This window comes from Clarias gariepinus, chromosome 25 (assembly GCF_024256425.1).
Source record: "Clarias gariepinus isolate MV-2021 ecotype Netherlands chromosome 25, CGAR_prim_01v2, whole genome shotgun sequence".
Lineage (NCBI taxonomy): Eukaryota > Metazoa > Chordata > Actinopteri > Siluriformes > Clariidae > Clarias > Clarias gariepinus.
The window spans coordinates 14442504-14469468 of NC_071124.1; the positions used below are offsets into that span (position 1 = coordinate 14442504).

Sequence of the window (26965 nt, forward strand, 5' to 3'; positions counted from 1 at the left end):
AGGATTTTTGGCTCTGATGATGAAGGTGAACTTGTTAGCGTGTTCAAGAAAAAGTTCACAAGTTTTAATAAAGACTGACAGCTTTTTGCTTAATTTTAGGCTACATGATATATTTTGCAAGACCATGGAAAAGCAGGCCTTCCAGCAGTCCCTAGACCTAGCAGGTCTGCTTACTATGTCTCTTTTGAAGCCAGTTTTATGTGGCACGTTTTGATGTTGTTTGATGGTTAGAGTGAAGTTATTGGTGCATTCACGAAAAAATCCACAAGTTTTGATAAAGACTGACAGTTTTACCCCTAATATTAGAGAAGCAGGTCTTCTAGCAGTCCCTTGACCTAGAAGGTCTGCTATCTGTCTGGTTGTTGAAGCCAGTCAGCAGGTAGCAAGGGAGATTTTTTTCCTTCTTGCAGGGGACTTTTATGTGGCTGTATGAATCTTTTAGCTAGTCAACCCTGCTTGAGCATCGTTTGATGGTTAGAGTGAAGTTGTTGGTGCATTCACGAAAAAATCCACAAGTTTTGCTAAAGACTGACAGCTTTACCCCTAATATTAGAGAAGCAGGTCTTCTAGCAGTCCCAAGACATAGAATGTCCGCTATCTGTCTCTATATTTAAGCCACTCAGCTCAAAATAGGAAGCAAGTTTTATGTGGCTGTCTGGATCTCTCATGTGGCCAACCCTGCTTGAGCATGGTCTTAAACAAGAAGCCTGTGCACTGGCCGGGAATCGAACCCGGGCCTCCCGCGTGGCAGGCGAGAATTCTACCACTGAACCACCAATGCTTGCATGCCATCTTTGAACCCACAGGCCGGTGCTGGGGGAGGCGGTTAGCATGGTCGACAGATAGTATTTAGCATCACAAAAACTGCACAAACTTAACTTCTGCTAGGATTTTTGGCTCTGATGATGAAGGTGAACTTGTTAGCGTGTTCAAGAAAAAGTTCACAAGCTTTAATAAAGACTGACAGCTTCCTTCTTTCAGGGGACTTTTATGTGTCTGTATGAATCTTTCAGCTAGTCAACCCTGCTTGAGCATCGTTTGATGGTTAGAGTGAAGTTGTTGGTGCATTCACGAAAAAATCCACAAGTTTTGCTAAAGACTGACAGCTTTACCCCTAATATTAGAGAAGCAGGTCTTCTAGCAGTCCCAAGACATAGAATGTCTGCTATCTGTCTCGTTCTTGAAGCCAGTCAGCAGGTAGCAGGGGAGTTTTTTTTCCTTCTTGCAGGGGACTTTTATGTGGCTGTATGAATCTTTCAGCTAGTCAACCCTGCTTGAGAATCGTTTGATGGTTAGAGTGAAGTTGTTGGTGCATTCACGAAAAAATCCACAAGTTTTGCTAAAGACTGACAGCTTTACCCCTAATATTAGAGAAGCAGGTCTTCTAGCAGTCCCAAGACCTAGAATGTCCGCTATCTGTCTCTATATTTAAGCCACTCAGCTCAGATTAGGAAGCAAGTGTCTTGCAGTTTTATGTGGCTGTCTGGATCTCTCATGTGGCCAACCCTGCTTGAGCATGGTCTTAAACAAGAAGCCTGTGCATTGGCCGGGAATCGAACCCGGGCCTCCCGCGTGGCAGGCCCCCAGGCCGGTGCTGGGGGAGGCGGTTAGCATGGTCGACAGATAGTATTTAGCATCACAAACACTGCACAAACCTAACTTCTGCTAGGATTTTTGGCTCTGATGATGAAGGTGAACTTGTTAGCGTGTTCAAGAAAAAGTTCACAAGCTTTAATAAAGACTGACAGCTATTTGCTTAATTTTAGGCTAGATGATATATTTTGCAAGACCATGGAAAAGCAGGCCTTCCAGCAGTCCCTAGACCTAGCAGGTCTGCTTACTGTGTCTCTTTTGAAGCCAGTTTTATGTGGCACGTTTTGATGTTGTTTGATGGTTAGCGTGAAGTTGTTGGTGCATTCACGAAAAAATCCACAAGTTTTGCTAAAGACTGACAGCTTTACCCCTAATATTAGAGAAGCAGGTCTTCTAGCAGTCCCTTGACCTAGAAGGTCTGCTATCTGTCTCGTTCTTGAAGCTAGTCAGTAGGTAGCAGGGGAGTTTTTTTTCCTTCTTGCAGGGGACTTTTATGTGGCTGTATGAATCTTTCAGCTAGTCAACCCTGCTTGAGCATCGTTTGATGGTTAGTGTGAAGTTGTTGGTGCATTCACGAAAAAATCCACAAGTTTTGCTAAAGACTGACAGCTTTACCCCTAATATTAGAGAAGCAGGTCTTCTAGCAGTCCCAAGACCTAGAATGTCCGCTATCTGTCTCTATATTTAAGCCACTCAGCTCAGATTAGGAAGCAAGTGTCTTGCAGTTTTATGTGGCTGTCTGGATCTCTCATGTGGGCAACCCTGCTTGAGCATGGTCTTAAACAAGAAGCCTGTGCATTGGCCGGGAATCGAACCCTGGCCTCCCGCGTGGCAGGCCCCCAGGCCGGTGCTGGGGGAGGCGGTTAGCATTGTCGACAGATAGTATTTAGCATCACAAACACTGCACAAACCTAACTTCTGCTAGGATTTTTGGCTCTGATGATGAAGGTGAACTTGTTAGCGTTGTAGCGCGGCCACATAAAGGGGCATTTTAAGTAGCAGGGAAAGGGTTACGGAGCTAATGCGGCTCACCTGCGCAATGAAATGTGCCCGATCTGGTTTTATTTGTCCCCATAGACAGTGTTGGTCACGGGGTAAGCTCTCGCGAGCATGCGCGATCGCAGCGCGAGAGAACCCGGAAGCGGCGGCGGGTCACGTGTGCCGGTATAAAGCCGGAACCGGCAAGTGGCTCGGGACGGAGAGATGAAGACAGCGCGCTGCAGGTGGAATAGAGAGAGAGCGATTCGTTGTTGTTTACCGTGGATTACTTTCCTTGGACTCACATCAATACCCATCTCGTTCCGTTTTCTCGTGCTCCCGGACTTTCCATCTTAACCGGTGAGACCGAGCCATCTCTCCCGTACACCATTTCACACACAACAATATCATTGACACTGGACTATCATACACACACACACACACACACGCTTACACTCCACCCCTTTGTTTATATTTGTATATATTTTGTATATATTGTTTTTGTGCACCTTGTTTGTTTGGTTGTTGGTTTGTTTTGTATAATACACTTTGGTTTGGTTTACATCTAGTTTTGTGTCGCGTCTTTTATTGTCCCGCCACGGTTGCGCAATACCGGAAGTGCAGTTTACGAGCCCATATTTTGATTCTCGACCCCGTAGCAAAGTAACTAGTGATTTTAATAAATGCAAGCGTTACAGCGTGTTCAAGAAAAAGTTCACAAGTTTTAATAAAGACTGACAGCTTTTTGCTCAATTTTAGGCTAGATGATATATTTTGCAAGACCATGGAAAAGCAGGCCTTCCAGCAGTCCCTAGACCTAGCAGGTCTGCTTACTGTGTCTCTTTTGAAGCCAGTTTTATGTGGCACGTTTTGATGTTGTTTGATGGTTAGAGTGAAGTTATTGGTGCATTCACGAAAAAATCCACAAGTTTTGATAAAGACTGACAGCTTTACCCCTAATATTAGAGAAGCAGGTCTTCTAGCAGTCCCTTGACCTAGAAGGTCTGCTATCTGTCTGGTTGTTGAAGCCAGTCAGCAGGTAGCAAGGGAGATTTTTTTCCTTCTTGCAGGGGACTTTTATGTGGCTGTATGAATCTTTTAGCTAGTCAACCCTGCTTGAGCATCGTTTGATGGTTAGAGTGAAGTTGTTGGTGCATTCACGAAAAAATCCACAAGTTTTGCTAAAGACTGACAGCTTTACCCCTAATATTAGAGAAGCAGGTCTTCTAGCAGTCCCAAGACATAGAATGTCCGCTATCTGTCTCTATATTTAAGCCACTCAGCTCAAAATAGGAAGCAAGTTTTATGTGGCTGTCTGGATCTCTCATGTGGCCAACCCTGCTTGAGCATGGTCTTAAACAAGAAGCCTGTGCACTGGCCGGGAATCGAACCCGGGCCTCCCGCGTGGCAGGCGAGAATTCTACCACTGAACCACCAATGCTTGCATGCCATCTTTGAACCCACAGGCCGGTGCTGGGGGAGGCGGTTAGCATGGTCGACAGATAGTATTTAGCATCACAAAAACTGCACAAACTTAACTTCTGCTAGGATTTTTGGCTCTGATGATGAAGGTGAACTTGTTAGCGTGTTCAAGAAAAAGTTCACAAGCTTTAATAAAGACTGACAGCTTCCTTCTTTCAGGGGACTTTTATGTGGCTGTATGAATCTTTCAGCTAGTCAACCCTGCTTGAGCATCGTTTGATGGTTAGAGTGAAGTTGTTGGTGCATTCACGAAAAAATCCACAAGTTTTGCTAAAGACTGACAGTTTTACCCCTAATATTAGAGAAGCAGGTCTTCCAGCAGTCCCTTGACCTAGAAGGTCTGCTATCTGTCTCGTTGTTGAAGCCAGTCAGCAGGTAGCAGGGGAGTTTTTTTTTTCCTTCTTGCAGGGGACTTTTATGTGGCTGTATGAATCTTTCAGCTAGTCAACCCTGCTTGAGCATCGTTTGATGGTTAGAGTAAAGTTGTTGGTGCATTCATGAAAAAATCCACAAGTTTTGCTAAAGACTGACAGCTTTACCCCTAATATTAGAGAAGCAGGTCTTCTAGCAGTCCCAAGACATAGAATGTCCACTATCTGTCTCTATATTTAAGCCAATCAGCTCAGATTAGGAAGCAAGTGTCTTGCAGGGGAGTTTTATGTGGCTGTCTGGATCTCTCATGTGGCCAACCCTGCTTGAGCATGGTCTGCTATCTGTCTCGTTGTTGAAGCCAGTCAGCAGGTAGCAGGGGAGTTTTTTTTTCCTTCTTGCAGGGGACTTTTATGTGGCTGTATGAATCTTTCAGCTAGTCAACCCTGCTTGAGCATCGTTTGATGGTTAGAGTGAAGTTGTTGGTGCATTCACGAAAAAATCCACAAGTTTTGCTAAAGACTGACAGCTTTACCCCTAATATTAGAGAAGCAGGTCTTCTAGCAGTCCCAAGACATAGAATGTCCACTATCTGTCTCTATATTTAAGCCACTCAGCTCAGATTAGGAAGCAAGTTTCATGTGGCTGTCTGGATCTCTCATGTGGCCAACCCTGCTTGAGCATGGTCTTAAACAAGAAGCCCGTGCATTGGCCGAGAATCGAACCCGGGCCTCCCGCGTGGCAGGCGAGAATTCTCCCACTAAACCACCAATGCTTGCATACCATCTTTGAACACCCAGGCCGGTGCTGGGGGAGGCGGTTAGCATGGTCGACAGATAGTATTTAGCATCACAAACACTGCACAAACCTAACTTCTGCTAGGATTTTTGGCTCTGATGATGAAGGTGAACTTGTTAGCGTGTTCAAGTAAAAGTTCACAAGCTTTAATAAAGACTGACAGCTTTTTGCTTAATTTTAGGCTAGATGATATATTTTGCAAGACCATGGAAAAGCAGGCCTTCCAGCAGTCCCTAGACCTAGCAGGTCTGCTTACTGTGTCTCTTTTGAAGCGAGTTTTATGTGGCACGTTTTGATGTTGTTTGATGGTTAGAGTGAAGTTATTGGTGCATTCACGAAAAAATCCACAAGTTTTGATAAAGACTGACAGTTTTACCCCTAATATTAGAGAAGCAGGTCTTCTAGCAGTCCCTTGACCTAGAAGGTCTGCTATCTGTCTCGTTGTTGAAGCCAGTCAGCAGGTAGCAGGGGAGTTTTTTTTCCTTCTTGCAGGGGACTTTTATGTGGCTGTATGAATCTTTCAGCTAGTCAACCCTGCTTGAGCATCGTTTGATGGTTAGAGTGAAGTTGTTGGTGCATTCACGAAAAAATCCACAAGTTTTGCTAAAGACTGACAGCTTTACCCCTAATATTAGAGAAGCAGGTCTTCTAGCAGTCCCAAGACATAGAATGTCCACTATCTGTCTCTATATTTAAGCCACTCAGCTCAGATTAGGAAGCAAGTTTTATGTGGCTGTCTGGATCTCTCATGTGGCCAACCCTGCTTGAGCATGGTCTTACACAAGAAGCCTGTGCATTGGCCGGGAATCGAACCCAGGCCTCCCACGTGGCAGGCGAGAATTCTACCACTGAACCACCAATGCTTGCATACCATCTTTGAACCCCCAGGCCGGTGCTGGGGGAGGCGGTTAGCATGGTCGACAGATAGTATTTAGCATCACAAACACTGCACAAACCTAACTTCTGCTAGGATTTTTGGCTCTGATGATGAAGGTGAACTTGTTAGCGTGTTCAAGAAAAAGTTCACAAGTTTTAATAAAGACTGACAGCTTTTTGCTTAATTTTAGGCTAGATGATATATTTTGCAAGACCATGGAAAAGCAGGCCTTCCAGCAGTCCCTAGACCTAGCAGGTCTGCTTACTATGTCTCTTTTGAAGCCAGTTTTATGTGGCACGTTTTGATGTTGTTTGATGGTTAGAGTGAAGTTATTGGTGCATTCACGAAAAAATCCACAAGTTTTGATAAAGACTGACAGTTTTACCCCTAATATTAGAGAAGCAGGTCTTCCAGCAGTCCCTTGACCTAGAAGGTCTGCTATCTGTCTCGTTGTTGAAGCCAGTCAGCAGGTAGCAGGGGAGTTTTTTTTTTCCTTCTTGCAGGGGACTTTTATGTGGCTGTATGAATCTTTCAGCTAGTCAACCCTGCTTGAGCATCGTTTGATGGTTAGAGTGAAGTTGTTGGTGCATTCACGAAAAAATCCACAAGTTTTGCTAAAGACTGACAGCTTTACCCCTAATATTAGAGAAGCAGGTCTTCTAGCAGTCCCAAGACATAGAATGTCCACTATCTGTCTCTATATTTAAGCCAATCAGCTCAGATTAGGAAGCAAGTGTCTTGCAGGGGAGTTTTATGTGGCTGTCTGGATCTCTCATGTGGCCAACCCTGCTTGAGCATGGTCTGCTATCTGTCTCGTTGTTGAAGCCAGTCAGCAGGTAGCAGGGGAGTTTTTTTTTCCTTCTTGCAGGGGACTTTTATGTGGCTGTATGAATCTTTCAGCTAGTCAACCCTGCTTGAGCATCGTTTGATGGTTAGAGTGAAGTTGTTGGTGAATTCACGAAAAAATCCACAAGTTTTGCTAAAGACTGACAGCTTTACCCCTAATATTAGAGAAGCAGGTCTTCTAGCAGTCCCAAGACATAGAATGTCCACTATCTGTCTCTATATTTAAGCCACTCAGCTCAGATTAGGAAGCAAGTTTCATGTGGCTGTCTGGATCTCTCATGTGGCCAACCCTGCTTGAGCATGGTCTTAAACAAGAAGCCCGTGCATTGGCCGAGAATCGAACCCGGGCCTCCCGCGTGGCAGGCGAGAATTCTCCCACTAAACCACCAATGCTTGCATACCATCTTTGAACACCCAGGCCGGTGCTGGGGGAGGCGGTTAGCATGGTCGACAGATAGTATTTAGCATCACAAACACTGCACAAACCTAACTTCTGCTAGGATTTTTGGCTCTGATGATGAAGGTGAACTTGTTAGCGTGTTCAAGTAAAAGTTCACAAGCTTTAATAAAGACTGACAGCTTTTTGCTTAATTTTAGGCTAGATGATATATTTTGCAAGACCATGGAAAAGCAGGCCTTCCAGCAGTCCCTAGACCTAGCAGGTCTGCTTACTGTGTCTCTTTTGAAGCGAGTTTTATGTGGCACGTTTTGATGTTGTTTGATGGTTAGAGTGAAGTTATTGGTGCATTCACGAAAAAATCCACAAGTTTTGATAAAGACTGACAGTTTTACCCCTAATATTAGAGAAGCAGGTCTTCTAGCAGTCCCTTGACCTAGAAGGTCTGCTATCTGTCTCGTTGTTGAAGCCAGTCAGCAGGTAGCAGGGGAGTTTTTTTTCCTTCTTGCAGGGGACTTTTATGTGGCTGTATGAATCTTTCAGCTAGTCAACCCTGCTTGAGCATCGTTTGATGGTTAGAGTAAAGTTGTTGGTGCATTCACGAAAAAATCCACAAGTTTTGCTAAAGACTGACAGCTTTACCCCTAATATTAGAGAAGCAGGTCTTCTAGCAGTCCCAAGACATAGAATGTCCACTATCTGTCTCTATATTTAAGCCACTCAGCTCAGATTAGGAAGCAAGTTTCATGTGGCTGTCTGGATCTCTCACGTGGCCAACCCTGCTTGAGCATGGTCTTAAACAAGAAGCCCGTGCATTGGCCGAGAATCGAACCCAGGCCTCCCGCGTGGCAGGCGAGAATTCTCCCACTAAACCACCAATGCTTGCATGCCATCTTTGAACCCCCAGGCCGGTGCTGGGGGAGGCGGTTAGCATGGTCGACAGATAGTATTTAGCATCACAAACACTGCACAAACCTAACTTCTGCTAGGATTTTTGGGTCTGATGATGAAGGTGAACTTGTTAGCGTGTTCAAGAAAAAGTTCACAAGTTTTAATAAAGACTGACAGCTTTTTGCTTAATTTTAGGCTACATGATATATTTTGCAAGACCATGGAAAAGCAGGCCTTCCAGCAGTCCCTAGACCTAGCAGGTCTGCTTACTATGTCTCTTTTGAAGCCAGTTTTATGTGGCACGTTTTGATGTTGTTTGATGGTTAGAGTGAAGTTGTTGGTGCATTCACGAAAAAATCCACAAGTTTTGCTAAAGACTGACAGCTTTACCCCTAATATTAGAGAAGCAGGTCTTCTAGCAGTCCCAAGACATAGAATGTCCACTATCTGTCTCTATATTTAAGCCACTCAGCTCAGATTAGGAAGCAAGTTTCATGTGGCTGTCTGGATCTCTCATGTGGCCAACCCTGCTTGAGCATGGTCTTAAACAAGAAGCCCGTGCATTGGCCGAGAATCGAACCCGGGCCTCCCGCGTGGCAGGCGAGAATTCTCCCACTAAACCACCAATGCTTGCATACCATCTTTGAACCCCCAGGCCGGTGCTGGGGGAGGCGGTTAGCATGGTCGACTGATAGTATTTAGCCTCACAAACACTGCACAAACCTAACTTCTGCTAGGATTTTTGGGTCTGATGATGAAGGTGAACTTGTTAGCGTGTTCAAGAAAAAGTTCACAAGTTTTAATAAAGACTGACAGCTTTTTGCTTAATTTTAGGCTACATGATATATTTTGCAAGACCATGGAAAAGCAGGCCTTCCAGCAGTCCCTAGACCTAGCAGGTCTGCTTACTATGTCTCTTTTGAAGCCAGTTTTATGTGGCACGTTTTGATGTTGTTTGATGGTTAGAGTGAAGTTGTTGGTGCATTCACGAAAAAATCCACAAGTTTTGCTAAAGACTGACAGCTTTACCCCTAATATTAGAGAAGCAGGTCTTCTAGCAGTCCCAAGACATAGAATGTCCACTATCTGTCTCTATATTTAAGCCACTCAGCTCAGATTAGGAAGCAAGTTTCATGTGGCTGTCTGGATCTCTCATGTGGCCAACCCTGCTTGAGCATGGTCTTAAACAAGAAGCCCGTGCATTGGCCGAGAATCGAACCCGGGCCTCCCGCGTGGCAGGCGAGAATTCTCCCACTAAACCACCAATGCTTGCATACCATCTTTGAACCCCCAGGCCGGTGCTGGGGGAGGCGGTTAGCATGGTCGACTGATAGTATTTAGCCTCACAAACACTGCACAAACCTAACTTCTGCTAGGATTTTTGGGTCTGATGATGAAGGTGAACTTGTTAGCGTGTTCAAGAAAAAGTTCACAAGTTTTAATAAAGACTGACAGCTTTTTGCTTAATTTTAGGCTACATGATATATTTTGCAAGACCATGGAAAAGCAGGCCTTCCAGCAGTCCCTAGACCTAGCAGGTCTGCTTACTATGTCTCTTTTGAAGCCAGTTTTATGTGGCACGTTTTGATGTTATTTGATGGTTAGAGTGAAGTTGTTGGTGCATTCACGAAAAAATCCACAAGTTTTGCTAAAGACTGACAGCTTTACCCCTAATATTAGAGAAGCAGGTCTTCTAGCAGTCCCAAGACATAGAATGTCCACTATCTGTCTCTATATTTAAGCCACTCAGCTCAGATTAGGAAGCAAGTTTCATGTGGCTGTCTGGATCTCTCATGTGGCCAACCCTGCTTGAGCATGGTCTTAAACAAGAAGCCCGTGCATTGGCCGAGAATCGAACCCGGGCCTCCCGCGTGGCAGGCGAGAATTCTCCCACTAAACCACCAATGCTTGCATACCATCTTTGAACCCCCAGGCCGGTGCTGGGGGAGGCGGTTAGCATGGTCGACAGATAGTATTTAGCATCACAAACACTGCACAAACCTAACTTCTGCTAGGATTTTTGGGTCTGATGATGAAGGTGAACTTGTTAGCGTGTTCAAGAAAAAGTTCACAAGTTTTAATAAAGACTGACAGCTTTTTGCTTAATTTTAGGCTACATGATATATTTTGCAAGACCATGGAAAAGCAGGCCTTCCAGCAGTCCCTAGACCTAGCAGGTCTGCTTACTATGTCTCTTTTGAAGCCAGTTTTATGTGGCACGTTTTGATGTTGTTTGATGGTTAGAGTGAAGTTATTGGTGCATTCACGAAAAAATCCACAAGTTTTGATAAAGACTGACAGTTTTACCCCTAATATTAGAGAAGCAGGTCTTCTAGCAGTCCCTTGACCTAGAAGGTCTGCTATCTGTCTCGTTGTTGAAGCCAGTCAGCAGGTAGCAGGGGAGTTTTTTTTTTTCCTTCTTGCAGGGGACTTTTATGTGGCTGTATGAATCTTTCAGCTAGTCAACCCTGCTTGAGCATCGTTTGATGGTTAGAGTGAAGTTGTTGGTGCATTCACGAAAAAATCCACAAGTTTTGCTAAAGACTGACAGCTTTACCCCTAATATTAGAGAAGCAGGTCTTCTAGCAGTCCCAAGACATAGAATGTCCACTATATGTCTCTATATTTGAGCCAATCAGCTCAGATTAGGAAGCAAGTGTCTTGCAGGGGAGTTTTATGTGGCTGTCTGGATCTCTCATGTGGCCAACCCTGCTTGAGCATGGTCTGCTATCTGTCTCGTTGTTGAAGCCAGTCAGCAGGTAGCAGGGGAGTTTTTTTTTCCTTCTTGCAGGGGACTTTTATGTGGCTGTATGAATCTTTCAGCTAGTCAACCCTGCTTGAGCATCGTTTGATGGTTAGAGTGAAGTTGTTGGTGCATTCACGAAAAAATCCACAAGTTTTGCTAAAGACTGACAGCTTTACCCCTAATATTAGAGAAGCAGGTCTTCTAGCAGTCCCAAGACATAGAATGTCCACTATCTGTCTCTATATTTAAGCCACTCAGCTCAGATTAGGAAGCAAGTTTCATGTGGCTGTCTGGATCTCTCATGTGGCCAACCCTGCTTGAGCATGGTCTTAAACAAGAAGCCCGTGCATTGGCCGAGAATCGAACCCGGGCCTCCCGCGTGGCAGGCGAAAATTCTCCCACTAAACCACCAATGCTTGCATACCATCTTTGAACCCCCAGGCCGGTGCTGGGGGAGGCGGTTAGCATGGTCGACAGATAGTATTTAGCCTCACAAACACTGCACAAACCTAACTTCTGCTAGGATTTTTGGGTCTGATGATGAAGGTGAACTTGTTAGCGTGTTCAAGAAAAAGTTCACAAGTTTTAATAAAGACTGACAGCTTTTTGCTTAATTTTAGGCTACATGATATATTTTGCAAGACCATGGAAAAGCAGGCCTTCCAGCAGTCCCTAGACCTAGCAGGTCTGCTTACTATGTCTCTTTTGAAGCCAGTTTTATGTGGCACGTTTTGATGTTGTTTGATGGTTAGAGTGAAGTTGTTGGTGCATTCACGAAAAAATCCACAAGTTTTGCTAAAGACTGACAGCTTTACCCCTAATATTAGAGAAGCAGGTCTTCTAGCAGTCCCAAGACATAGAATGTCCACTATCTGTCTCTATATTTAAGACACTTAGCTCAGATTAGGAAGCAAGTTTCATGTGGCTGTCTGGATCTCTCATGTGGCCAACCCTGCTTGAGCATGGTCTTAAACAAGAAGCCCGTGCATTGGCCGAGAATCGAACCCGGGCCTCCCGCGTGGCAGGCGAGAATTCTCCCACTAAACCACCAATGCTTGCATACCATCTTTGAACCCCCAGGCCGGTGCTGGGGGAGGCGGTTAGCATGGTCGACAGATAGTATTTAGCATCACAAACACTGCACAAACCTAACTTCTGCTAGGATTTTTGGGTCTGATGATGAAGGTGAACTTGTTAGCGTGTTCAAGAAAAAGTTCACAAGTTTTAATAAAGACTGACAGCTTTTTGCTTAATTTTAGGCTACATGATATATTTTGCAAGACCATGGAAAAGCAGGCCTTCCAGCAGTCCCTAGACCTAGCAGGTCTGCTTACTATGTCTCTTTTGAAGCCAGTTTTATGTGGCACGTTTTGATGTTGTTTGATGGTTAGAGTGAAGTTATTGGTGCATTCACGAAAAAATCCACAAGTTTTGATAAAGACTGACAGTTTTACCCCTAATATTAGAGAAGTAGGTCTTCTAGCAGTCCTTTGACCTAGAAGGTCTGCTATCTGTCTCGTTGTTGAAGCCAGTCAGCAGGTAGCAGGGGAGTTTTTTTTCCTTCTTGCAGGGGACTTTTATGTGGCTGTATGAATCTTTCAGCTAGTCAACCCTGCTTGAGCATCGTTTGATGGTTAGAGTAAAGTTGTTGGTGCATTCACGAAAAAATCCACAAGTTTTGCTAAAGACTGACAGCTTTACCCCTAATATTAGAGAAGCAGGTCTTCTAGCAGTCCCAAGACATAGAATGTCCACTATCTGTCTCTATATTTAAGCCACTCAGCTCAGATTAGGAAGCAAGTTTTATGTGGCTGTCTGGATCTCTCATGTGGCCAACCCTGCTTGAGCATGGTCTTAAACAAGAAGCCTGTGCATTGGCCGGGAATCGAACCCGGGCCTCCCGCGTGGCAGGCGAGAATTCTACCACTGAACCACCAATGCTTGCATACCATCTTTGAACCCCCAGGCCGGTGCTGGGGGAGGCGGTTAGCATGGTCGACAGATAGTATTTAGCATCACAAACACTGCACAAACCTAACTTCTGCTAGGATTTTTGGCTCTGATGATGAAGGTGAACTTGTTAGCGTGTTCAAGAAAAAGTTCACAAGTTTTAATAAAGACTGACAGCTTGTTGCTTAATTTTAGGCTAGATGATATATTTTGCAAGACCATGGAAAAGCAGGCCTTCCAGCAGTCCCTAGACCTAGCAGGTCTGCTTACTATGTCTCTTTTGAAGCCAGTTTTATGTGGCACGTTTTGATGTTGTTTGATGGTTAGAGTGAAGTTATTGGTGCATTCACGAAAAAATCCACAAGTTTTGATAAAGACTGACAGTTTTACCCCTAATATTAGAGAAGCAGGTCTTCTAGCAGTCACTTGACCTAGAAGGTCTGCTATCTGTCTCGTTGTTGAAGCCAGTCAGCAGGTAGCAGGGGAGTTTTTTTTTTCCTTCTTGCAGGGGACTTTTATGTGGCTGTATGAATCTTTCAGCTAGTCAACCCTGCTTGAGCATCGTTTGATGGTTAGAGTGAAGTTGTTGGTGCATTCACGAAAAAATCCACAAGTTTTGCTAAAGACTGACAGCTTTACCCCTAATATTAGAGAAGCAGGTCTTCTAGCAGTCCCAAGACATAGAATGTCCACTATATGTCTCTATATTTGAGCCAATCAGCTCAGATTAGGAAGCAAGTGTCTTGCAGGGGAGTTTTATGTGGCTGTCTGGATCTCTCATGTGGCCAACCCTGCTTGAGCATGGTCTGCTATCTGTCTCGTTGTTGAAGCCAGTCAGCAGGTAGCAGGGGAGTTTTTTTTTCCTTCTTGCAGGGGACTTTTATGTGGCTGTATGAATCTTTCAGCTAGTCAACCCTGCTTGAGCATCGTTTGATGGTTAGAGTGAAGTTGTTGGTGCATTCACGAAAAAATCCACAAGTTTTGCTAAAGACTGACAGCTTTACCCCTAATATTAGAGAAGCAGGTCTTCTAGCAGTCCCAAGACATAGAATGTCCACTATCTGTCTCTATATTTAAGCCACTCAGCTCAGATTAGGAAGCAAGTTTTATGTGGCTGTCTGGATCTCTCATGTGGCCAACCCTGCTTGAGCATGGTCTTAAACAAGAAGCATGTGCATTGGCCGGGAATCGAACCCAGGCCTCCCGCGTGGCAGGCGAGAATTCTACCACTGAACCACCAATGCTTGCATACCATCTTTGAACCCCCAGGCCGGTGCTGGGGGAGGCGGTTAGCATGGTCGACAGATAGTATTTAGCATCACAAACACTGCACAAACCTAACTTCTGCTAGGATTTTTGGCTCTGATGATGAAGGTGAACTTGTTAGCGTGTTCAAGAAAAAGTTCACAAGTTTTAATAAAGACTGACAGCTTTTTGCTTAATTTTAGGCTAGATGATATATTTTGCAAGACCATGGAAAAGCAGGCCTTCCAGCAGTCCCTAGACCTAGCAGGTCTGCTTACTATGTCTCTTTTGAAGCCAGTTTTATGTGGCACGTTTTGATGTTGTTTGATGGTTAGAGTGAAGTTATTGGTGCATTCACGAAAAAATCCACAAGTTTTGATAAAGACTGACAGTTTTACCCCTAATATTAGAGAAGCAGGTCTTCTAGCAGTCCCTTGACCTAGAAGGTCTGCTATCTGTCTCGTTGTTGAAGCCAGTCAGCAGGTAGCAGGGGAGTTTTTTTTTTTCCTTCTTGCAGGGGACTTTTATGTGGCTGTATGAATCTTTCAGCTAGTCAACCCTGCTTGAGCATCGTTTGATGGTTAGAGTGAAGTTGTTGGTGCATTCACGAAAAAATCCACAAGTTTTGCTAAAGACTGACAGCTTTACCCCTAATATTAGAGAAGCAGGTCTTCTAGCAGTCCCAAGACATAGAATGTCCACTATATGTCTCTATATTTGAGCCAATCAGCTCAGATTAGGAAGCAAGTGTCTTGCAGGGGAGTTTTATGTGGCTGTCTGGATCTCTCATGTGGCCAACCCTGCTTGAGCATGGTCTGCTATCTGTCTCGTTGTTGAAGCCAGTCAGCAGGTAGCAGGGGAGTTTTTTTTTCCTTCTTGCAGGGGACTTTTATGTGGCTGTATGAATCTTTCAGCTAGTCAACCCTGCTTGAGCATCGTTTGATGGTTAGAGTGAAGTTGTTGGTGCATTCACGAAAAAATCCACAAGTTTTGCTAAAGACTGACAGCTTTACCCCTAATATTAGAGAAGCAGGTCTTCTAGCAGTCCCAAGACATAGAATGTCCACTATCTGTCTCTATATTTAAGCCACTCAGCTCAGATTAGGAAGCAAGTTTTATGTGGCTGTCTGGATCTCTCATGTGGCCAACCCTGCTTGAGCATGGTCTTAAACAAGAAGCCTGTGCATTGGCCGGGAATCGAACCCGGGCCTCCCGCGTGGCAGGCGAGAATTCTACCACTGAACCACCAATGCTTGCATACCATCTTTGAACCCCCAGGCCGGTGCTGGGGGAGGCGGTTAGCATGGTCGACAGATAGTATTTAGCATCACAAACACTGCACAAACCTAACTTCTGCTAGGATTTTTGGCTCTGATGATGAAGGTGAACTTGTTAGCGTGTTCAAGAAAAAGTTCACAAGTTTTAATAAAGACTGACAGCTTGTTGCTTAATTTTAGGCCAGATGATATATTTTGCAAGACCATGGAAAAGCAGGCCTTCCAGCAGTCCCTAGACCTAGCAGGTCTGCTTACTATGTCTCTTTTGAAGCCAGTTTTATGTGGCACGTTTTGATGTTGTTTGATGGTTAGAGTGAAGTTATTGGTGCATTCACGAAAAAATCCACAAGTTTTGATAAAGACTGACAGTTTTACCCCTAATATTAGAGAAGCAGGTCTTCTAGCAGTCCCTTGACCTAGAAGGTCTGCTATCTGTCTCGTTGTTGAAGCCAGTCAGCAGGTAGCAGGGGAGTTTTTTTTTTCCTTCTTGCAGGGGACTTTTATGTGGCTGTATGAATCTTTCAGCTAGTCAACCCTGCTTGAGCATCGTTTGATGGTTAGAGTGAAGTTGTTGGTGCATTCACGAAAAAATCCACAAGTTTTGCTAAAGACTGACAGCTTTACCCCTAATATTAGAGAAGCAGGTCTTCTAGCAGTCCCAAGACATAGAATGTCCACTATCTGTCTCTATATTTAAGCCACTCAGCTCAGATTAGGAAGCAAGTTTTATGTGGCTGTCTGGATCTCTCATGTGGCCAACCCTGCTTGAGCATGGTCTTAAACAAGAAGCCTGTGCATTGGCCGGGAATCGAACCCGGGCCTCCCGCGTGGCAGGCGAGAATTCTACCACTGAACCACCAATGCTTGCATACCATCTTTGAACCCCCAGGCCGGTGCTGGGGGAGGCGGTTAGCATGGTCGACAGATAGTATTTAGCATCACAAACACTGCACAAACCTAACTTCTGCTAGGATTTTTGGCTCTGATGATGAAGGTGAACTTGTTAGCGTGTTCAAGAAAAAGTTCACAAGTTTTAATAAAGACTGACAGCTTTTTGCTTAATTTTAGGCTAGATGATATATTTTGCAAGACCATGGAAAAGCAGGCCTTCCAGCAGTCCCTAGACCTAGCAGGTCTGCTTACTATGTCTCTTTTGAAGCCAGTTTTATGTGGCACGTTTTGATGTTGTTTGATGGTTAGAGTGAAGTTATTGGTGCATTCACGAAAAAATCCACAAGTTTTGATAAAGACTGACAGTTTTACCCCTAATATTAGAGAAGCAGGTCTTCTAGCAGTCCCTTGACCTAGAAGGTCTGCTATCTGTCTCGTTGTTGAAGCCAGTCAGCAGGTAGCAGGGGAGTTTTTTTTTTCCTTCTTGCAGGGGACTTTTATGTGGCTGTATGAATCTTTCAGCTAGTCAACCCTGCTTGAGCATCGTTTGATGGTTAGAGTGAAGTTGTTGGTGCATTCACGAAAAAATCCACAAGTTTTGCTAAAGACTGACAGCTTTACCCCTAATATTAGAGAAGCAGGTCTTCTAGCAGTCCCAAGACATAGAATGTCCACTATATGTCTCTATATTTGAGCCAATCAGCTCAGATTAGGAAGCAAGTGTCTTGCAGGGGAGTTTTATGTGGCTGTCTGGATCTCTCATGTGGCCAACCCTGCTTGAGCATGGTCTGCTATCTGTCTCGTTGTTGAAGCCAGTCAGCAGGTAGCAGGGGAGTTTTTTTTTCCTTCTTGCAGGGGACTTTTATGTGGCTGTATGAATCTTTCAGCTAGTCAACCCTGCTTGAGCATCGTTTGATGGTTAGAGTGAAGTTGTTGGTGCATTCACGAAAAAATCCACAAGTTTTGCTAAAGACTGACAGCTTTACCCCTAATATTAGAGAAGCAGGTCTTCTAGCAGTCCCAAGACATAGAATGTCCACTATCTGTCTCTATATTTAAGCCACTCAGCTCAGATTAGGAAGCAAGTTTTATGTGGCTGTCTGGATCTCTCATGTGGCCAACCCTGCTTGAGCATGGTCTTAAACAAGAAGCATGTGCATTGGCCGGGAATCGAACCCAGGCCTCCCGCGTGGCAGGCGAGAATTCTACCACTGAACCACCAATGCTTGCATACCATCTTTGAACCCCCAGGCCGGTGCTGGGGGAGGCGGTTAGCATGGTCGACAGATAGTATTTAGCATCACAAACACTGCACAAACCTAACTTCTGCTAGGATTTTTGGCTCTGATGATGAAGGTGAACTTGTTAGCGTGTTCAAGAAAAAGTTCACAAGTTTTAATAAAGACTGACAGCTTGTTGCTTAATTTTAGGCTAGATGATATATTTTGCAAGACCATGGAAAAGCAGGCCTTCCAGCAGTCCCTAGACCTAGCAGGTCTGCTTACTATGTCTCTTTTGAAGCCAGTTTTATGTGGCACGTTTTGATGTTGTTTGATGGTTAGAGTGAAGTTATTGGTGCATTCACGAAAAAATCCACAAGTTTTGATAAAGACTGACAGTTTTACCCCTAATATTAGAGAAGCAGGTCTTCTAGCAGTCCCTTGACCTAGAAGGTCTGCTATCTGTCTCGTTGTTGAAGCCAGTCAGCAGGTAGCAGGGGAGTTTTTTTTTTTCCTTCTTGCAGGGGACTTTTATGTGGCTGTATGAATCTTTCAGCTAGTCAACCCTGCTTGAGCATCGTTTGATGGTTAGAGTGAAGTTGTTGGTGCATTCACGAAAAAATCCACAAGTTTTGCTAAAGACTGACAGCTTTACCCCTAATATTAGAGAAGCAGGTCTTCTAGCAGTCCCAAGACATAGAATGTCCACTATATGTCTCTATATTTGAGCCAATCAGCTCAGATTAGGAAGCAAGTGTCTTGCAGGGGAGTTTTATGTGGCTGTCTGGATCTCTCATGTGGCCAACCCTGCTTGAGCATGGTCTGCTATCTGTCTCGTTGTTGAAGCCAGTCAGCAGGTAGCAGGGGAGTTTTTTTTTCCTTCTTGCAGGGGACTTTTATGTGGCTGTATGAATCTTTCAGCTAGTCAACCCTGCTTGAGCATCGTTTGATGGTTAGAGTGAAGTTGTTGGTGCATTCACGAAAAAATCCACAAGTTTTGCTAAAGACTGACAGCTTTACCCCTAATATTAGAGAAGCAGGTCTTCTAGCAGTCCCAAGACATAGAATGTCCACTATCTGTCTCTATATTTAAGCCACTCAGCTCAGATTAGGAAGCAAGTTTTATGTGGCTGTCTGGATCTCTCATGTGGCCAACCCTGCTTGAGCATGGTCTTAAACAAGAAGCCTGTGCATTGGCCGGGAATCGAACCCGGGCCTCCCGCGTGGCAGGCGAGAATTCTACCACTGAACCACCAATGCTTGCATACCATCTTTGAACCCCCAGGCCGGTGCTGGGGGAGGCGGTTAGCATGGTCGACAGATAGTATTTAGCATCACAAACACTGCACAAACCTAACTTCTGCTAGGATTTTTGGCTCTGATGATGAAGGTGAACTTGTTAGCGTGTTCAAGAAAAAGTTCACAAGTTTTAATAAAGACTGACAGCTTTTTGCTTAATTTTAGGCTAGATGATATATTTTGCAAGACCATGGAAAAGCAGGCCTTCCAGCAGTCCCTAGACCTAGCAGGTCTGCTTACTATGTCTCTTTTGAAGCCAGTTTTATGTGGCACGTTTTGATGTTGTTTGATGGTTAGAGTGAAGTTATTGGTGCATTCACGAAAAAATCCACAAGTTTTGATAAAGACTGACAGTTTTACCCCTAATATTAGAGAAGCAGGTCTTCTAGCAGTCCCTTGACCTAGAAGGTCTGCTATCTGTCTCGTTGTTGAAGCCAGTCAGCAGGTAGCAGGGGAGTTTTTTTTTTCCTTCTTGCAGGGGACTTTTATGTGGCTGTATGAATCTTTCAGCTAGTCAACCCTGCTTGAGCATCGTTTGATGGTTAGAGTGAAGTTGTTGGTGCATTCACGAAAAAATCCACAAGTTTTGCTAAAGACTGACAGCTTTACCCCTAATATTAGAGAAGCAGGTCTTCTAGCAGTCCCAAGACATAGAATGTCCACTATATGTCTCTATATTTGAGCCAATCAGCTCAGATTAGGAAGCAAGTGTCTTGCAGGGGAGTTTTATGTGGCTGTCTGGATCTCTCATGTGGCCAACCCTGCTTGAGCATGGTCTGCTATCTGTCTCGTTGTTGAAGCCAGTCAGCAGGTAGCAGGGGAGTTTTTTTTTCCTTCTTGCAGGGGACTTTTATGTGGCTGTATGAATCTTTCAGCTAGTCAACCCTGCTTGAGCATCGTTTGATGGTTAGAGTGAAGTTGTTGGTGCATTCACGAAAAAATCCACAAGTTTTGCTAAAGACTGACAGCTTTACCCCTAATATTAGAGAAGCAGGTCTTCTAGCAGTCCCAAGACATAGAATGTCCACTATCTGTCTCTATATTTAAGCCACTCAGCTCAGATTAGGAAGCAAGTTTTATGTGGCTGTCTGGATCTCTCATGTGGCCAACCCTGCTTGAGCATGGTCTTAAACAAGAAGCATGTGCATTGGCCGGGAATCGAACCCAGGCCTCCCGCGTGGCAGGCGAGAATTCTACCACTGAACCACCAATGCTTGCATACCATCTTTGAACCCCCAGGCCGGTGCTGGGGGAGGCGGTTAGCATGGTCGACAGATAGTATTTAGCATCACAAACACTGCACAAACCTAACTTCTGCTAGGATTTTTGGCTCTGATGATGAAGGTGAACTTGTTAGCGTGTTCAAGAAAAAGTTCACAAGTTTTAATAAAGACTGACAGCTTTTTGCTTAATTTTAGGCTAGATGATATATTTTGCAAGACCATGGAAAAGCAGGCCTTCCAGCAGTCCCTAGACCTAGCAGGTCTGCTTACTATGTCTCTTTTGAAGCCAGTTTTATGTGGCACGTTTTGATGTTGTTTGATGGTTAGAGTGAAGTTATTGGTGCATTCACGAAAAAATCCACAAGTTTTGATAAAGACTGACAGTTTTACCCCTAATATTAGAGAAGCAGGTCTTCTAGCAGTCCCTTGACCTAGAAGGTCTGCTATCTGTCTCGTTGTTGAAGCCAGTCAGCAGGTAGCAGGGGAGTTTTTTTTTTTCCTTCTTGCAGGGGACTTTTATGTGGCTGTATGAATCTTTCAGCTAGTCAACCCTGCTTGAGCATCGTTTGATGGTTAGAGTGAAGTTGTTGGTGCATTCACGAAAAAATCCACAAGTTTTGCTAAAGACTGACAGCTTTACCCCTAATATTAGAGAAGCAGGTCTTCTAGCAGTCCCAAGACATAGAATGTCCACTATATGTCTCTATATTTGAGCCAATCAGCTCAGATTAGGAAGCAAGTGTCTTGCAGGGGAGTTTTATGTGGCTGTCTGGATCTCTCATGTGGCCAACCCTGCTTGAGCATGGTCTGCTATCTGTCTCGTTGTTGAAGCCAGTCAGCAGGTAGCAGGGGAGTTTTTTTTTCCTTCTTGCAGGGGACTTTTATGTGGCTGTATGAATCTTTCAGCTAGTCAACCCTGCTTGAGCATCGTTTGATGGTTAGAGTGAAGTTGTTGGTGCATTCACGAAAAAATCCACAAGTTTTGCTAAAGACTGACAGCTTTACCCCTAATATTAGAGAAGCAGGTCTTCTAGCAGTCCCAAGACATAGAATGTCCACTATCTGTCTCTATATTTAAGCCACTCAGCTCAGATTAGGAAGCAAGTTTTATGTGGCTGTCTGGATCTCTCATGTGGCCAACCCTGCTTGAGCATGGTCTTAAACAAGAAGCCTGTGCATTGGCCGGGAATCGAACCCGGGCCTCCCGCGTGGCAGGCGAGAATTCTACCACTGAACCACCAATGCTTGCATACCATCTTTGAACCCCCAGGCCGGTGCTGGGGGAGGCGGTTAGCATGGTCGACAGATAGTATTTAGCATCACAAACACTGCACAAACCTAACTTCTGCTAGGATTTTTGGCTCTGATGATGAAGGTGAACTTGTTAGCGTGTTCAAGAAAAAGTTCACAAGTTTTAATAAAGACTGACAGCTTTTTGCTTAATTTTAGGCTAGATGATATATTTTGCAAGACCATGGAAAAGCAGGCCTTCCAGCAGTCCCTAGACCTAGCAGGTCTGCTTACTATGTCTCTTTTGAAGCCAGTTTTATGTGGCACGTTTTGATGTTGTTTGATGGTTAGAGTGAAGTTATTGGTGCATTCACGAAAAAATCCACAAGTTTTGATAAAGACTGACAGTTTTACCCCTAAAATTAGAGAAGCAGGTCTTCTAGCAGTCCCTTGACCTAGAAGGTCTGCTATCTGTCTCGTTGTTGAAGCCAGTCAGCAGGTAGCAGGGGAGTTTTTTTTTTTCCTTCTTGCAGGGGACTTTTATGTGGCTGTATGAATCTTTCAGCTAGTCAACCCTGCTTGAGCATCGTTTGATGGTTAGAGTGAAGTTGTTGGTGCATTCACGAAAAAATCCACAAGTTTTGCTAAAGACTGACAGCTTTACCCCTAATATTAGAGAAGCAGGTCTTCTAGCAGTCCCAAGACATAGAATGTCCACTATATGTCTCTATATTTGAGCCAATCAGCTCAGATTAGGAAGCAAGTGTCTTGCAGGGGAGTTTTATGTGGCTGTCTGGATCTCTCATGTGGCCAACCCTGCTTGAGCATGGTCTGCTATCTGTCTCGTTGTTGAAGCCAGTCAGCAGGTAGCAGGGGAGTTTTTTTTTCCTTCTTGCAGGGGACTTTTATGTGGCTGTATGAATCTTTCAGCTAGTCAACCCTGCTTGAGCATCGTTTGATGGTTAGAGTGAAGTTGTTGGTGCATTCACGAAAAAATCCACAAGTTTTGCTAAAGACTGACAGCTTTACCCCTAATATTAGAGAAGCAGGTCTTCTAGCAGTCCCAAGACATAGAATGTCCACTATCTGTCTCTATATTTAAGCCACTCAGCTCAGATTAGGAAGCAAGTTTTATGTGGCTGTCTGGATCTCTCATGTGGCCAACCCTGCTTGAGCATGGTCTTAAACAAGAAGCCTGTGCATTGGCCGGGAATCGAACCCGGGCCTCCCGCGTGGCAGGCGAGAATTCTACCACTGAACCACCAATGCTTGCATACCATCTTTGAACCCCCAGGCCGGTGCTGGGGGAGGCGGTTAGCATGGTCGACAGATAGTATTTAGCATCACAAACACTGCACAAACCTAACTTCTGCTAGGATTTTTGGCTCTGATGATGAAGGTGAACTTGTTAGCGTGTTCAAGAAAAAGTTCACAAGTTTTAATAAAGACTGACAGCTTTTTGCTTAATTTTAGGCTACATGATATATTTTGCAAGACCATGGAAAAGCAGGCCTTCCAGCAGTCCCTAGACCTAGCAGGTCTGCTTACTATGTCTCTTTTGAAGCCAGTTTTATGTGGCACGTTTTGATGTTGTTTGATGGTTAGAGTGAAGTTGTTGGTGCATTCACGAAAAAATCCACAAGTTTTGCTAAAGACTGACAGCTTTACCCCTAATATTAGAGAAGCAGGTCTTCTAGCAGTCCCAAGACATAGAATGTCCACTATCTGTCTCTATATTTAAGCCACTCAGCTCAGATTAGGAAGCAAGTTTCATGTGGCTGTCTGGATCTCTCATGTGGCCAACCCTGCTTGAGCATGGTCTTAAACAAGAAGCCCGTGCATTGGCTGAGAATCGAACCCGGGCCTCCCGCGTGGCAGGCGAGAATTCTCCCACTAAACCACCAATGCTTGCATACCATCTTTGAACCCCCAGGCCGGTGCTGGGGGAGGCGGTTAGCATGGTCGACAGATAGTATTTAGCCTCACAAACACTGCACAAACCTAACTTCTGCTAGGATTTTTGGGTCTGATGATGAAGGTGAACTTGTTAGCGTGTTCAAGAAAAAGTTCACAAGTTTTAATAAAGACTGACAGCTTTTTGCTTAATTTTAGGCTACATGATATATTTTGCAAGACCATGGAAAAGCAGGCCTTCCAGCAGTCCCTAGACCTAGCAGGTCTGCTTACTATGTCTCTTTTGAAGCCAGTTTTATGTGGCACGTTTTGATGTTGTTTGATGGTTAGAGTGAAGTTATTGGTGCATTCACGAAAAAATCCACAAGTTTTGATAAAGACTGACAGTTTTACCCCTAATATTAGAGAAGTAGGTCTTCTAGCAGTCCTTTGACCTAGAAGGTCTGCTATCTGTCTCGTTGTTGAAGCCAGTCAGCAGGTAGCAGGGGAGTTTTTTTTCCTTCTTGCAGGGGACTTTTATGTGGCTGTATGAATCTTTCAGCTAGTCAACCCTGCTTGAGCATCGTTTGATGGTTAGAGTAAAGTTGTTGGTGCATTCACGAAAAAATCCACAAGTTTTGCTAAAGACTGACAGCTTTACCCCTAATATTAGAGAAGCAGGTCTTCTAGCAGTCCCAAGACATAGAATGTCCACTATCTGTCTCTATATTTAAGCCACTCAGCTCAGATTAGGAAGCAAGTTTTATGTGGCTGTCTGGATCTCTCATGTGGCCAACCCTGCTTGAGCATGGTCTTAAACAAGAAGCCTGTGCATTGGCCGGGAATCGAACCCGGGCCTCCCGCGTGGCAGGCGAGAATTCTACCACTGAACCACCAATGCTTGCATACCATCTTTGAACCCCCAGGCCGGTGCTGGGGGAGGCGGTTAGCATGGTCGACAGATAGTATTTAGCATCACAAACACTGCACAAACCTAACTTCTGCTAGGATTTTTGGCTCTGATGATGAAGGTGAACTTGTTAGCGTGTTCAAGAAAAAGTTCACAAGTTTTAATAAAGACTGACAGCTTTTTGCTTAATTTTAGGCTAGATGATATATTTTGCAAGACCATGGAAAAGCAGGCCTTCCAGCAGTCCCTAGACCTAGCAGGTCTGCTTACTATGTCTCTTTTGAAGCCAGTTTTATGTGGCACGTTTTGATGTTGTTTGATGGTTAGAGTGAAGTTATTGGTGCATTCACGAAAAAATCCACAAGTTTTGATAAAGACTGACAGTTTTACCCCTAATATTAGAGAAGCAGGTCTTCTAGCAGTCCCTTGACCTAGAAGGTCTGCTATCTGTCTCGTTGTTGAAGCCAGTCAGCAGGTAGCAGGGGAGTTTTTTTTTTCCTTCTTGCAGGGGACTTTTATGTGGCTGTATGAATCTTTCAGCTAGTCAACCCTGCTTGAGCATCGTTTGATGGTTAGAGTGAAGTTGTTGGTGCATTCACGAAAAAATCCACAAGTTTTGCTAAAGACTGACAGCTTTACCCCTAATATTAGAGAAGCAGGTCTTCTAGCAGTCCCAAGACATAGAATGTCCACTATATGTCTCTATATTTGAGCCAATCAGCTCAGATTAGGAAGCAAGTGTCTTGCAGGGGAGTTTTATGTGGCTGTCTGGATCTCTCATGTGGCCAACCCTGCTTGAGCATGGTCTGCTATCTGTCTCGTTGTTGAAGCCAGTCAGCAGGTAGCAGGGGAGTTTTTTTTTCCTTCTTGCAGGGGACTTTTATGTGGCTGTATGAATCTTTCAGCTAGTCAACCCTGCTTGAGCATCGTTTGATGGTTAGAGTGAAGTTTTTGGTGCATTCACGAAAAAATCCACAAGTTTTGCTAAAGACTGACAGCTTTACCCCTAATATTAGAGAAGCAGGTCTTCTAGCAGTCCCAAGACATAGAATGTCCACTATCTGTCTCTATATTTAAGCCACTCAGCTCAGATTAGGAAGCAAGTTTTATGTGGCTGTCTGGATCTCTCATGTGGCCAACCCTGCTTGAGCATGGTCTTAAACAAGAAGCCTGTGCATTGGCCGGGAATCGAACCCGGGCCTCCCGCGTGGCAGGCGAGAATTCTACCACTGAACCACCAATGCTTGCATACCATCTTTGAACCCCCAGGCCGGTGCTGGGGGAGGCGGTTAGCATGGTCGACAGATAGTATTTAGCATCACAAACACTGCACAAACCTAACTTCTGCTAGGATTTTTGGCTCTGATGATGAAGGTGAACTTGTTAGCGTGTTCAAGAAAAAGTTCACAAGTTTTAATAAAGACTGACAGCTTGTTGCTTAATTTTAGGCTAGATGATATATTTTGCAAGACCATGGAAAAGCAGGCCTTCCAGCAGTCCCTAGACCTAGCAGGTCTGCTTACTATGTCTCTTTTGAAGCCAGTTTTATGTGGCACGTTTTGATGTTGTTTGATGGTTAGAGTGAAGTTATTGGTGCATTCACGAAAAAATCCACAAGTTTTGATAAAGACTGACAGTTTTACCCCTAATATTAGAGAAGCAGGTCTTCTAGCAGTCCCTTGACCTAGAAGGTCTGCTATCTGTCTCGTTGTTGAAGCCAGTCAGCAGGTAGCAGGGGAGTTTTTTTTTTTCCTTCTTGCAGGGGACTTTTATGTGGCTGTATGAATCTTTCAGCTAGTCAACCCTGCTTGAGCATCGTTTGATGGTTAGAGTGAAGTTGTTGGTGCATTCACGAAAAAATCCACAAGTTTTGCTAAAGACTGACAGCTTTACCCCTAATATTAGAGAAGCAGGTCTTCTAGCAGTCCCAAGACATAGAATGTCCACTATATGTCTCTATATTTGAGCCAATCAGCTCAGATTAGGAAGCAAGTGTCTTGCAGGGGAGTTTTATGTGGCTGTCTGGATCTCTCATGTGGCCAACCCTGCTTGAGCATGGTCTGCTATCTGTCTCGTTGTTGAAGCCAGTCAGCAGGTAGCAGGGGAGTTTTTTTTTCCTTCTTGCAGGGGACTTTTATGTGGCTGTATGAATCTTTCAGCTAGTCAACCCTGCTTGAGCATCGTTTGATGGTTAGAGTGAAGTTGTTGGTGCATTCACGAAAAAATCCACAAGTTTTGCTAAAGACTGACAGCTTTACCCCTAATATTAGAGAAGCAGGTCTTCTAGCAGTCCCAAGACATAGAATGTCCACTATCTGTCTCTATATTTAAGCCACTCAGCTCAGATTAGGAAGCAAGTTTTATGTGGCTGTCTGGATCTCTCATGTGGCCAACCCTGCTTGAGCATGGTCTTAAACAAGAAGCCTGTGCATTGGCCGGGAATCGAACCCGGGCCTCCCGCGTGGCAGGCGAGAATTCTACCACTGAACCACCAATGCTTGCATACCATCTTTGAACCCCCAGGCCGGTGCTGGGGGAGGCGGTTAGCATGGTCGACAGATAGTATTTAGCATCACAAACACTGCACAAACCTAACTTCTGCTAGGATTTTTGGCTCTGATGATGAAGGTGAACTTGTTAGCGTGTTCAAGAAAAAGTTCACAAGTTTTAATAAAGACTGACAGCTTTTTGCTTAATTTTAGGCTACATGATATATTTTGCAAGACCATGGAAAAGCAGGCCTTCCAGCAGTCCCTAGACCTAGCAGGTCTGCTTACTATGTCTCTTTTGAAGCCAGTTTTATGTGGCACGTTTTGATGTTGTTTGATGGTTAGAGTGAAGTTGTTGGTG

The 26965-nt window shown here is 44.4% G+C and overlaps 15 non-coding genes across 15 annotated transcripts; all 15 read right to left on the reverse strand.

Moving 5' to 3' along the window:
• Window positions 1-710: 710 nt before the first annotated feature.
• trnag-gcc (transfer RNA glycine (anticodon GCC)) lies at window positions 711-781 on the reverse strand. Its single transcript has one exon. It is a non-coding gene; the product is annotated as a tRNA-Gly (tRNA).
• A 3160-nt stretch (window positions 782-3941) lies between these two features.
• trnag-gcc (transfer RNA glycine (anticodon GCC)) lies at window positions 3942-4012 on the reverse strand. Its single transcript has one exon. It is a non-coding gene; the product is annotated as a tRNA-Gly (tRNA).
• A 2000-nt stretch (window positions 4013-6012) lies between these two features.
• On the reverse strand, window positions 6013-6083 carry trnag-gcc (transfer RNA glycine (anticodon GCC)). The gene has a single exon. It is a non-coding gene; the product is annotated as a tRNA-Gly (tRNA).
• A 6764-nt stretch (window positions 6084-12847) lies between these two features.
• Window positions 12848-12918, reverse strand: trnag-gcc (transfer RNA glycine (anticodon GCC)). The gene has a single exon. It is a non-coding gene; the product is annotated as a tRNA-Gly (tRNA).
• A 1182-nt stretch (window positions 12919-14100) lies between these two features.
• trnag-gcc (transfer RNA glycine (anticodon GCC)) lies at window positions 14101-14171 on the reverse strand. Its single transcript has one exon. It is a non-coding gene; the product is annotated as a tRNA-Gly (tRNA).
• A 1183-nt stretch (window positions 14172-15354) lies between these two features.
• On the reverse strand, window positions 15355-15425 carry trnag-gcc (transfer RNA glycine (anticodon GCC)). Its single transcript has one exon. It is a non-coding gene; the product is annotated as a tRNA-Gly (tRNA).
• An 817-nt stretch (window positions 15426-16242) lies between these two features.
• On the reverse strand, window positions 16243-16313 carry trnag-gcc (transfer RNA glycine (anticodon GCC)). The gene has a single exon. It is a non-coding gene; the product is annotated as a tRNA-Gly (tRNA).
• Window positions 16314-17495: 1182 nt separating this feature from the next.
• trnag-gcc (transfer RNA glycine (anticodon GCC)) lies at window positions 17496-17566 on the reverse strand. The gene has a single exon. It is a non-coding gene; the product is annotated as a tRNA-Gly (tRNA).
• Window positions 17567-18749: 1183 nt separating this feature from the next.
• On the reverse strand, window positions 18750-18820 carry trnag-gcc (transfer RNA glycine (anticodon GCC)). The gene has a single exon. It is a non-coding gene; the product is annotated as a tRNA-Gly (tRNA).
• A 1182-nt stretch (window positions 18821-20002) lies between these two features.
• Window positions 20003-20073, reverse strand: trnag-gcc (transfer RNA glycine (anticodon GCC)). Its single transcript has one exon. It is a non-coding gene; the product is annotated as a tRNA-Gly (tRNA).
• Window positions 20074-21256: 1183 nt separating this feature from the next.
• On the reverse strand, window positions 21257-21327 carry trnag-gcc (transfer RNA glycine (anticodon GCC)). The gene has a single exon. It is a non-coding gene; the product is annotated as a tRNA-Gly (tRNA).
• Window positions 21328-22510: 1183 nt separating this feature from the next.
• trnag-gcc (transfer RNA glycine (anticodon GCC)) lies at window positions 22511-22581 on the reverse strand. Its single transcript has one exon. It is a non-coding gene; the product is annotated as a tRNA-Gly (tRNA).
• Window positions 22582-24035: 1454 nt separating this feature from the next.
• On the reverse strand, window positions 24036-24106 carry trnag-gcc (transfer RNA glycine (anticodon GCC)). Its single transcript has one exon. It is a non-coding gene; the product is annotated as a tRNA-Gly (tRNA).
• Window positions 24107-25288: 1182 nt separating this feature from the next.
• Window positions 25289-25359, reverse strand: trnag-gcc (transfer RNA glycine (anticodon GCC)). Its single transcript has one exon. It is a non-coding gene; the product is annotated as a tRNA-Gly (tRNA).
• Window positions 25360-26542: 1183 nt separating this feature from the next.
• trnag-gcc (transfer RNA glycine (anticodon GCC)) lies at window positions 26543-26613 on the reverse strand. Its single transcript has one exon. It is a non-coding gene; the product is annotated as a tRNA-Gly (tRNA).
• Window positions 26614-26965: the final 352 nt, after the last annotated feature.